The sequence below is a fragment of the Lissotriton vulgaris genome, chromosome 1_1, assembly GCF_964263255.1.
Source record: "Lissotriton vulgaris chromosome 1_1, aLisVul1.2, whole genome shotgun sequence".
NCBI lineage: Eukaryota > Metazoa > Chordata > Amphibia > Caudata > Salamandridae > Lissotriton > Lissotriton vulgaris.
Genome location: NC_141685.1, coordinates 465,598,727 through 465,610,978, shown reverse-complemented (window position 1 = coordinate 465,610,978; position 12,252 = coordinate 465,598,727).

Below are 12,252 nucleotides of genomic sequence, written 5' to 3'. Positions count from 1 at the left end.
ACTTCAAGAAGGCGCAGAACTTAGGGAATTCTTTCTAGGTCCAAGAAGACCGCATCAATAAGGTTTCATATATGCCAGTATCTATGCTGCTTATAATGAAATAAGGAAAGTTACCCAAGCAGTAACTGCAGAAAGAATACGAGAAACTGATCATATTAATTTAGAGAAATCTCTCGCTGTAGTAGATAATGGGTTAACAACTCTGTCGTCCAGGAAATATTCATTGGAATGCGATGTATCCTCTGCCATAGACATTATGTAACAAGACTTGGTCATGTTGCAACATGGTCAGTCTCAGCTGCGTTCTATCATGCTATTAGGCTGGATGCTACAAAACCTGCGTCCAGGCTATGTGCCTTGGCGTTTAATCAACACCACGTCACTGTTTTCAGAATTCAATCTCACTGATAAACAGACCAAACTGGCACAAAGGAGAGCAGACTATACGGGCTGAGCATTGAAAAACTGGAAATATTACCATTCACAGTGGCAGAAAAAACAGTTACTGAGTGGATCATACATGGTAAAATTACTCTGCCCATTACAACTTTCCATTTTTAGTATTGCCTAAAACATATACCAGCAGGCAAATATGAAAGTATGGGTAAAGGATGCATCAAGACATCCTTGGATTTACCTTACGCACACAGATGTTGGAGTTGGGGGCTTGAAGTGTTTCTTAGCAGTACAAACTGTGAAAACGCACTAAGGGATTCTCTCCTATGCCAGGGTATTAATTTACACGGGGCCTGTAATGGTTCCACTACAAACTTATCCTGCCACCTGCGAGGTTCACCAGCTGCACTGATTAATCCAATTATTTGACATCTTTCAAATGGAAGTTACATTATGTTGAATGATCACAGCTGCTGTGGCATGTTGCCAGGTATCCCATATCTGGTAACGGTTACATCCAGGGTCACTTGCTGTATGCAAGTCTTGTTCCCTCAAATCGAGACAGCCAGGGAGTCGCCTTTATGGCCTTCACTGAACATCTCTTCTACACAAATTGATACTCTAAGCAGAATGAAAGCCATTCTTTTACAGCAATCCGTGCCTCTGACCTCGGCCAAAGAAACCTGTGATCTACAAGTCACAAGGACTTCAGCGGAGATACAAGCCCTTTGAATACAAACTGCCTTATACATTTCTCAGAAATGTTGGATCGTATCTTAAACATGTCTGATACGAGCGGTATTGTACATCTATTTAAGAACGTGCATTCAGGACTGTTAGAACCTTTTCAAGCTGTCCTCAGAATAATTCCCAACTTCGTGCACTCTGTGTTTGGCGGACTGTGACTACTTTTAGCACTCGGTGCAGGGATCCTGTTTTTACTCCTACTGCGATCAATTGGCAAGCAACATCACCAGTGTCATTCCAAGCACCATAGACAGAGCTCTACTGGAGATGAAGTGTCTTGAGCGCATCGTCCACATTTTAGGTTTACCTTATCTACTAGAATTAAATACCACATGGTTTCTGTCATTCAGACCAATCTGGCAAGATTGCATCTTACCTCTTCTATGTTGCCGCTTCGCGGTGAAGAATGCGTGCTAGACGTCTGGCTAACACTTCCATCAGTCATGCCAACGGAAATCGATACTCTGCTGTACTCTGTAACGGCCCATGCTGTGTGTTGTCCACAGCGGCTACCTATCCTAATGACGGCATTCATTGAGCTCTCACAGACGCAAATTGCTACTGCTGAGGTACAAGAGGAAATAACAGGCATGCAGATAACATCCGATACGAACATTGCTGATGCGTCCAATGCTGAAGGCGATGCTTCTCATCTATGTGTGGTTAGTCTTCTAAACGAGGTAATCCAACTTTCACCTACAAAGGTAGATGACTTTTTGCCTACAGGATTAGAAGATTTCATGCTTTCTCCATCCCCATACACTGACTTTTGATTCAGCACACAGTATACCGGGAAGACTCTGAATTTGGCCTTCATTTTTCAAAACAAAGACTAAACTTGGAGCTTTTTCCTACGATTATTTTTTTTTCCAAATTAGTTCTTTTCTTTTTGGCAAAGTAATCTGCTTATAGTAGAACTTTTCATAGAGAACAGAATTCTTTGAAACACTTTCAGCGACAATATGTCACCGTGTCCATAACAATTGTTTTATGTAACTTGAAATGAAATGGTTTGGCCCTTTTTCTTCTGTATTTACAAGCCATTTCATCATGTGTGTGTATATATATATATATGTATGTTCATTCATTTAGCATTCACTGTTAATCTATGCTTGGAATGAAACACTGCTTTAATATGTAAAGTACCATTGCATTTTTTATGCATAGCAACAATTTTAATGCATTTTTTACAATGTGTTTAGACATGTTTTTAGCAATTCATGTGCAGCTATATTTTAGATATGTTTAATATGTTTAGAATTTAGTAATGTCGTCCATACGAAACTGGAGTGGGTGTTTTGTGTCAATTTAGATATTGTATATAGGTTTCCAGATTTACGCCCTTTTATAGGCACAATTCACATTCCCCTTATTTATGCATATAAATCCAACCCTTATTTAGGCGTAATCCATGCTAACCAAATACAGGCATGGCCACCTACATCTGTCCATCCACGTCACAACGAGTTCTTGGAAAACCAGACTCTTAAGCCTTTAGGAATTCCCCTTGCTTGGGTTATTGATTTCTCCAAGAACTCATTGATTATGCATGAGTGTTTCATTCAGGACGTTCCTCTGCCCGGTTTTTACGTCAATACTGGCATTCCTAAACACCTTCAAGGTTTAAATATACCCTCACTTGCCACAGCAAGTCACGGCTGCATACTTGCATGGCTCGCCATGGCAAGTTCGGAAGGAAGTCGAGTCCCCGCCTGATGCACTGGCCAGACGCTGTCATCCTCCTCGCAGAGAATCTAGCTCCACTGTTTCTGACTCCCCATGTGGGGTGTTTGAGATCGAGACCCGGAAAGAGATTCCAACCTCTCTCTTTCTAAGGTATGGAACAGACTAGAACCTAGAGGAACTTTTGGCAAATCTTGGCAACACCAATCCTATAGCTAAACTAGACTATAGAAAAACAGCACCTACTTCTTACCTCGTACTACACTTAGGATAGGTACACTGGGGTAGAACTAGCTAGAAGCACCAGATGAGTATTCAAATTTTAGCCGTTGTTTTTTATGTATGTATTTTTATGAATACATGTCATAGCTACAAACCATGCTATTGCAGTATTATTTTACCTTACTGCTAACGCTGTACGTATTATACTTCGCATTCTGTCTTACAATTGCAGCAGTTCATATCTCTTGCACGAGAAATAAGACTGTTCAATTAACCCTTTTTATTGAAACGCCTGTCTATCTATTTCTGTGTAAACTCTGTAGAAACAAAGCATGCACGATTGACTGAGTGAAACTGTTATCTATTGTTTCTACGATTCTGAGACTGTTCCGATTCTAAGGGAAACAAAGTTGTCATGTTTATGCGGTTGTCAGAAACTAATCCCTTCTTGTTTATTCAAGAAGTTTCGGGTGACCTCTAGGTTAACTGGCACACACAAGTAATTAAGTTTAATGTACTCGATAGAGGCATACTGACCTCAGTCCTATGCCACAACTATAGCGTATATTATTCCAATGAGCCGAGCCTATCAGGGGTATAGGCACTACTCAACAGGTGAAGAACGTTATTGTTGAGGGAAGTGAAGTCGAGATTGTCTGAAAAGTTAAAGCATAGAAGGAATATTTTGAAAGACTCGATTACACTTGATTTCAATAGTCCTGTGTAGTTGTAATTAATGTATGTTTGAAGGACTTTGAGAAATTGCTACCTGCTTGCAGTGGTTGTAGCCAAGACAAAAAAAGTTTTAGGTCACTTTTGTGTCAAACAGCACACCTGAATTTCTTTCGGGGGGTAGAGACATGAACTAAAGAAAGGTTTAAAGGCAGTAAGGTGGGTGACCATTAAGCTCTTCCACAAAATCTTTGGCAGTCATTCCTCACTTCTGCCCTACCAGTGAGAGAGGTAGGACTCTTTCAGTAAAAACATTCATTTTATGGCCCAGACTTCCTCTTTTCATCCGTTGTTTCAAGAGTCTGCTTCCTCCTTGGAAAGCATTGTTTTGTAAACTAGGGCCTCTATTTCCCGCAGCTTTTCCTTTAAAGCTAGGAATACCTTACTGCATAAGTGTGCTTTGGAAGTTATATGATCGGTCAAATAATCAGTCAACCAGGCAGAGTCTGTGCAGAATAATAGCAGTGTCAGTAGACAATGATAGCACTTGCTCAATCCAGTCACCAAGGATTTCCTAATGCAAAAGCATCACATTGGGTCAGTGGTTATTATCTGCAATCACAAAAGGCTCCAAATAAGACAGCCTGAAATAGAAAACTTCTTTTGGTTAGGTTATTTAAACATTTGATTCAGTAATAAACGAAAATGAGACAAATACCTTCAGAAAGGCAAAATTCGAATGTGCTTTCTTATATTTAACGTCCCTCCCCAATTCCATTTAAAATTAAATGTACTGCCAAAGGAATCAAATGCAGGAATATGCAGTGCTTCCTTTAGTGTAGTCACAAACGTTGTGTGCTTTTGGTTTGAACCAAATGTAATACTCTTGCTGTTGACCCAGATTTTCACTGTGTGCTAATAAATAGTTGTGAATTGTTAGCCTGTCAACCTTAGGGCGGTCTTTCCCCAAACCTTTTGCCTGCTTATCTCCTCTTTCAGCTGATTCTTTTTGTTGGTGTAAGGACTCTGAGCACTTTACAACTGCTGACCAGTGCTAAAGTGTATGTGCTTCTTCCTTAAACATGTTCACATTGGTGTATACACAGTTGGCATATATAATTTACTTGTAAGTTATGTTATGTTAATTAAACTTCTATAGCGTGCAGCTGCCCCAGCAAAGGGGCTTTGACCAGCAGAGAAGCCAGCTACCAGCAGAAGTAAAGGGCAGCAGAAACAGTAGCAGGGGCAGTAGCAGAAGTTAGATCCTGGATGGAAAGAGGTGCGTCTTGAGCACCCTCCTAAACAAAAGAAGGTCATTAAGAGCACAGATATGGACTGGTAATGAGTTCCAGAGTTGTGCCGCTAAATAACGGAAGGAGCGCACTCCAGCTCTACAACGTTTAAAACGCGGTACCGTGACCAGGCCTTGTCCTTTAGACCTCAGAGACCGTGAAGGGACATAGGGGGTCAACAGGTTCTCAAGGATTTTGGGAGTGTCCTGTTTGAGAATTTTAAAGGACAGGCACAGTGTCTTGAATTGTATCCTTTGGGCCATTGGGAGTCAGTGCAGCTTCCGGATGGTTTCCTTCACCGAACAAAACCTAGGTAGGCCAACCAAGGCCCTGGCCGCAGCGTTCTGTATGCGCTGCATCCGGATGATTTCCGCCTGGTTAGGCCCCAGCAGGAGAGAGCTGGCGTAGTCCAGCCGGGACAGTATGGTGGCCTGAATTATAAGTTGCCTGATGGGAGAATCAAAAAATTTCAGGATTGGTCTGATACCACGTAGAATGCCGAAACACGTGGCTGCAACTTTTTGGGTGTGGCCAGAGAAGCTGAGGGAGGGATCTAGCCAGACCCCCAGATTTTTTACCTCAGTCACCGGTATGGGTGTCTTACCCAGGACCGTAGGCCACCACTGATCTACCCACAGATCGCTGTTCTTACCGACGATCAGGACCTCCGTTTTATTGGCATTCAGCTGGAGATAGTTAGCTGTTATCCAGCCTGCCACTGCCGCCAAACCATCCCTGAACCTGGAGGCCTCGTGGTCTGAATCCCCAGAGAGTGCCACCACCAGCTGCGTGTCATCAGCATATGATACCATAACCATGCCCCACTGCTTGGCGACAGCAGCTAGCGGCTGCACATAAAGGTTAAATAGGGTAGGGCTCAATGCCGACCCCTGAGGCACTCCCTGCTCAATAGGATGGACTTGGGATTGGAAAGGGGGAGTGGCTACCCGAAAAAGATCTTCCAAAGAGGAACGATCTGAACCATTCAAGGGCCAGGCCAGTGATCCCTGACTCTTCCAGGCGATGAAGCAATACCACGTGCGAGACCGTGTCGAATGCGGCAATGAGATCGAGGAGAACCAGTGCCGCCGTTTGACCGGAGTCAAGCACGGATCGCAGATGTTCCGTCATCGCAAGGAGGGCGGTCTCAGTGCTATAGCCAGCCCGGAACCCATTCTGGGAGGTATCCATAATGTTGTTAGTCTGGAGGTGTTTGGTGAGTATGCTGTTGGTATGTGCTTCAGCCACCGGGGAGGAGAGAGATCAGCCGGTAATTCTCAGGCTTGCTCGGGTCCAATGTGGGTTTCTTAAGGATCGGGGTTACAGAAGCTTGCTTCCATTTAGTTGGTACTGTACCCGAGGCAAATGAAACATTGATAAGTTGGCGTAAAGGAGGCAGGCACAGCGCGGCAGAGTCTCTAAAGTGAGCAGGCCTAAGCGGATCGGTGGGGGAACCAGATTTAACTTTAACTGCTAGTTTGTCGAATTCAACCTCCGACACACCAGGGAGGATGGTAAGATCAGAGTTAGTGCTGGGGCTAGGCATCGACCATACATTCGAGGGACTTGTGCTCGGAAATGAGAGATAGATGGTGCGTACCTTTTACAATAAAAAGGCAGCAAGGTCTTCACAGTGCGATTCTGAAGAAACCTCTGACACTGGGACTCTCTTAGCGGTAAGATCTTTAAGGATCTTAAAGACCAGCTTGGTCGCATTAGAACTACGTTTAATCTCCTGGAGTAATATGCAGCACGTGCCCTGCAGATGGCTCTATGATAGATTTTTTACTTTGGCTAGGTACACTGTTTTCTTATCAGAGTCATAGTTTTTGGAAAGTAGTATAATCATATACCCAGGGTCTATAAATTAAATGCTACTAGTAGGCCTGCAGCACTGATCGTGCCACCCACACAACTAGCCTTCCAAGCCTGTCTCAGGCCTGCTACTGCAGGGCCTGTATGAACAGTTTACTGCCACTTTGACTTGGTATTTAAAACCACTTGCCAAGCCTTAAACTTCCCTTCTATTACACATAGGGTAGGCCCTAGGTAACCCATAGGACAGGGTGCTGTGTAAGTAAAAGATAGGACATGTACTTTTAAGTTTAGCATATCCTGGTAGTAAAAATCACCTACATTTCTTTTTCACTACTTTTCTTATAGGTTAACATTGGGAATTTCTTAATACACTTTAAAGCCGTAATTCCTGAGTAGAAATGAGTGAGTGTATCATGTTTCATATCATTGGAATGGTAATAATACATCCTCTTCACTCGTAAAGTTGGATTTAACATTACTATTTCAGAAATGCCACTTTTAGAAAGTTGCCATTTCTCTGGTATTAAAGCTCTGTGTGCCGGCAGCCTGTCTCCAATACACATCTGGGGTGGGTGACTGCTTCCCGTCATGCATACCCTCTAGACAGCTACAAATACAGGAAGGTTAGGTGTGTCTAAGCACTCATCTGCATTCTGATGGCTTTTCCTGGGCAGGAAGGGAAGGAGGGACAGATACTTCCAATCAATCAATCAGGGGGCTTTGTCAGTCGGGTGGGTGGGTTTCCGAGGGCCGGGGCCAGCAGGAGCTGTCCCACGCAGTGGGGGAGGGTCCAAGGATGAGACCCTCTGTCTTTTCCGAGTTCAGTTTTAGTCAGCTGTCGCTCATCCAGGCTGCAAAGTCTGGTGTCTTCAGGGTTTTTTGGGAGAGAGAGGATGAGCTGAGTGTCGTCGGGGTAAGATACTATGATGAGCCCATGCTGTCTGACGATGGCGGCGGGGGGGTCATGTAGACGTTGAAGAGTGTGGGGCTGAGCGAGGATCCTTGGGGTACTCTGCAGTTGATCTCTGTAGGTTTGGAGAGAAAGGGGAGGAATCTGATCCTTTGGGTTCTGCCAGAGAGAAAGGAGCAGATCCAGTCAAGGGTGGTTCTTCATATGCCGGCGTCGTGAAGTCTGACTGCGAGGGTGCCGTGGGAGATGGTGTCGAAGGCTGATAAAAGGTCTAGTAGGATGAGGGCCGAAGTGTGGCCCTGGTCAAGTAGCATGCAGATGTCATCGGTGGCAGCGAGGAGGGAGGTCTTGGAGTCGTGGGTGCTGAATAGGCCATTCTCTGTTCCCACGCAAAGGGCTGATTGCCCCTTACTGGTAGTCTGGAACCACTGCTGGGGAGAAAGGATGATTATGCACATAACAGACCCTCCTTTGAGGTCACCCCCACCACAAAGGCACAACTGGGTATAAGTACTTGGTCCCTGATCCCACCAAAACAGACTCTTCTGGACCTATACCTGGCCTGTCAGAAAAACTGCTGTGCTGCATCAAGGACTGACACTCTGCTGGACTGATGATCTGCAAGGTGTGCTTTTCTGCTGTGATTCTCTGCTGCCTGCTACTCTATGGCACTGGTGAGGAGAGCTGGACTCTGCCTTGCAACCATAGTGATCTTCAAGGGCGTATTGACTTGGCTCCTGTTGAATGAGACTCATGGATATCAAAGTCTCTACACCCACTCTTGTTCCGGTTCACTGAAAATGGACTTAGATACTTGCAGCAGAGAAACCAACGCATCTCTAGTCTGCATGAAGCAGACCCAGTGCATGGACCCTGTTGCAGGAGTAGAATCAGCGCATCGTACTCTGAACCACTGCATCGCATTTGGAAACTCCACTTTGGAACCAATATATTGCCGTCAGTTCATGGAGAAGATTGGCACATCGCCCTCAGTTTACAGGAGAAGACACTGCTCCGGTGGCAAATACCAGGGGGAAGGTGGTTGGGACAGAGAGAGCGTGTAGAATCAAAGATGCTATGGCTCGTCTATTCAACAGCAACACTGCAGCAGGCATTTATACCTCATACCAGTCTGATGAATGGTATCGGCAGATATAGCACCTGTAGACAAACAAATAAAAAGGTTTTAGATTAGTATTAACTATATCTGTCATGGTATCACCTAACAAAAGCTTTTCAGATCTCAACCAACCTATAGTTTTGTTTTCATTTAGATTGTCCGTAGAGGACCCTTCATCAAAGTTCTTGAAACTGTAGTGAGTATGATTTCAGCATCAAACCCAAAAGAAAATTTGGATAGGATTAGCTTCACCCAAGTCTTATCTATGGCTTCCTTTATTTGCAGCATGATCTTGTGACTGAGCTCAGAGTGTAGTAAAAACAAATCTGTGAATGTGTCTCCTTTTCTTCTTGTTCTTTTTTTCCATCCAGGCGTGAGACTAATGTGGGACATTCTTTGCCGTGAGGTCAAAGCAGGAGGATCATGCGAGCTGGCAAGTGGGAAACAGGTAAGAGGCAGGCGAACAGGCTAAGTGAAGGGAAGGAGTGTGGGCGGTCTTTATATAAGACTGCCTTAGAACGTTCATAAAGGTCACATTCTAATTAATTGTAACAAGGAAAAGGTGGAGAAAATTAACTTGATGTGGCTACCTTCTAGACCAGGGGTCTCCAAACCGGTCCTGGAGGGCCGGATCCATTCCAGATTTTTGGAATATCCCCATTGAGATACATGTAGTAATTTTAAAAATCTGGCATGGATCCGGCCCTCCAGGACCGGTTTGGAGACTCCTGTTCTAGACTGTACTTTAGAATATTCAAAGAGGTCACTTTCCAATTGCTTATGGAAAGGAACAGGTGCAGGGGATTAATTTGATGAAGGCTATCTACCGGAAGAATCACGTTGAGGTCATCTATGCCGGTTGCTTGATGCTTATTCTAGTGGATTTTCTGGATCTTTCTCTGGTGCTTGAAACTGGACCTTGCATATGCATGGTAAAACATTCGTAAAAGCTATTAATCATTTTAAAACAAAATGGGGAACACCAGCTGCAGATAGCTATTACTAACAGCATGTAACATGGTCAAACGTCAGGGTACAAGATGTTATTTGATTCATAGGTTTTGGGAGGAATGATATAAGTAATGCCAGTATGATAGTCTAGGGAGGTGAGCTGTGGCAGGAATCCTGACCTTAAGTAGCTGGCACAATCAGGCAAAAGGTAAGGGGGAAAACCATGTCAAGGATGTCAGGTCTAACACATGTCTGCTCCAGCTGTACGTGATGAGTACTACTCAACTCCTTGGCAGTTTTCCTCACTACGGTGGAAAAACCTGGAGAGACAATCAGTACTGGAGTGGTCTGTTCCAGGACAGTTTTCAACCATACAGTCAATAACCCTTGGAAGTGCGACTATCTCAACAGTTTAGGATTCTCACCCCCTAATCTGCATTAGCCACTCAAGGGATCTGCTGCAAAGGCTTTCCTCTCTATTGCGCTCCACCTCTGTTCCCAGCAAAGTAATCTCCTACTGATGAAAGCTACTGGTTCATCCAAGCCCTCTTCATTTAGCTGTGAAAGCACAGCTCCTATGTCATTCCTGTGGACAATGAATTCTTTGGAGAAGTCAAAGGCCTTGGCCACAGGTGTTGTGCACATGACCTCACCTGACGTGGCTTCTTCTTGGGAGTCAGATCTGTGAAGGGTGCAACAATGGTGCCATACCCTTGACAAATCTCCTGTAGTAGCCCATGAGGTCTAGGAAGTCTCTCATCTCTGTCTCGGTCTTGGGGATGGGGGCTCCCAAGCCAGCATAGTTTCAATCTTGGCCTGGAGGGGCTGCTCTTTGCCTCCTACCACTTGATGACCCAAGTAGACCACTGATCCCTGACCTCCTATCTGGTACTTAACGGCCTTGATAGTCAAGCCTACACTCTGCAGAGCCTGAAGCACTTCTCTAAGGTGGCACAAATGATCCCTCAGCTAAACCTGAAGAATACAATGTTGTCTAGATAGGTGGCACTGACGTTCTCCTACCCAGTCAGAACTTGGTTGACCAACCTCAAAGATGTGGCCGAGGTGTTCTTCAACCCAAAGGGCATTACGCATAACTATAAGTGCCCTTCTGGTGTAGAGAAAGCAGACTTCTCTTTAGACCCCACAGTTAAGCAGTCTGCCAGTACCCAGACATTAGATAAAATGTACTTAGGTACTTGACAGCTCCCAACCAGTCAATGGGTTCCTCGGCTCTGGAGATGAAGTATGCATCAGTCATGGTGACGGTATTGTGCTGCGGATAATCCACACAAAATCTAAGGCTCCTTGACCCACACTTTTGAGCCAGGCTAAAACTTGACCAGAGTGGCCTTCTGGTCATACCACGGTTTCAGGACCTCCTGGCTGGCTTCTAGATTTGCCTTAGCTTGCTTTCAGAAGCACTTCATCTGGGTCTGGAGTACCAGCATGTGGCTGGCCACTTCCTGGGGGGGCCTTCCTGTGAGCGTGCCTATCCCTCTTTGACCAGAGTGAGAGGTTTAAACACAGAGTGCCCATACAGGAGTTCAAAAGAGCTAAAGCCAACCCCATTCTGAGGCATGAAAAGAGGAGGGCCACTGACAGGCCCATGATTATGCCTTTGAGGGTTTTGCAGAACCTCTCAAAAAGTTAATTCAGTTTTCAGTTTTTAACGTCTTTATTTCGAAGTTTTTCTTCATAAAAGACGAGCATATAAAATAACATACACAAAACACACGACTAATATATACAAATTATACAACAGTTAAAATTTTCAAGAATCTTGTTTAAAATAAACAATTAAATAGCATAGAAAGACGTTTATGTCAGGAAATAGGTTAACATGATTGACACTCAGCTATGGCTCTTCGTAAATACATATAATGCAGGTTAAAATAGACATGTGGCCAATCTATAAGAGCCTTATCCTCGTTTACGAACATACTACATAGGAACCGCATTACTGTCTGGGTTAAAATGTAAGCTTGACCTTTTAAAAAGCTACTTAACCATTGCAGTATTTATAGAATGAATCAGATCTATGGAGGGCTGGAGAGCTAATACCACCCCTTTCTAGCAAAATAGTTGTATACTGCTGTCGATCTTGGTAGGGGGATGTGTGTGGGACACGTATAAAAATCATACAAATCCCAAATGGAGATTGGGCCATCACCTTCGTGGGGCTGGGAGCATCGTAAGTAGGGGACGATGTTCCTATTCCTAAATTTAACAAGGATTAAGTCCCCGGAAATGTCCTTAGGTAGTGACCCTAACCAGGCCACCTTTCTAACACTCAGGATACCGCCATCCATATTGGGTGTCAGGGGTCTATTTTTAGCTAACCAGAAAATGACCTTGTGTGACAGTTCCTGATAGCCCTCGGGTTTCCTATGAGCGGGAACTGGTGCTCCTGAAAGAACAAGCACAAAGGGGGCAGCTTC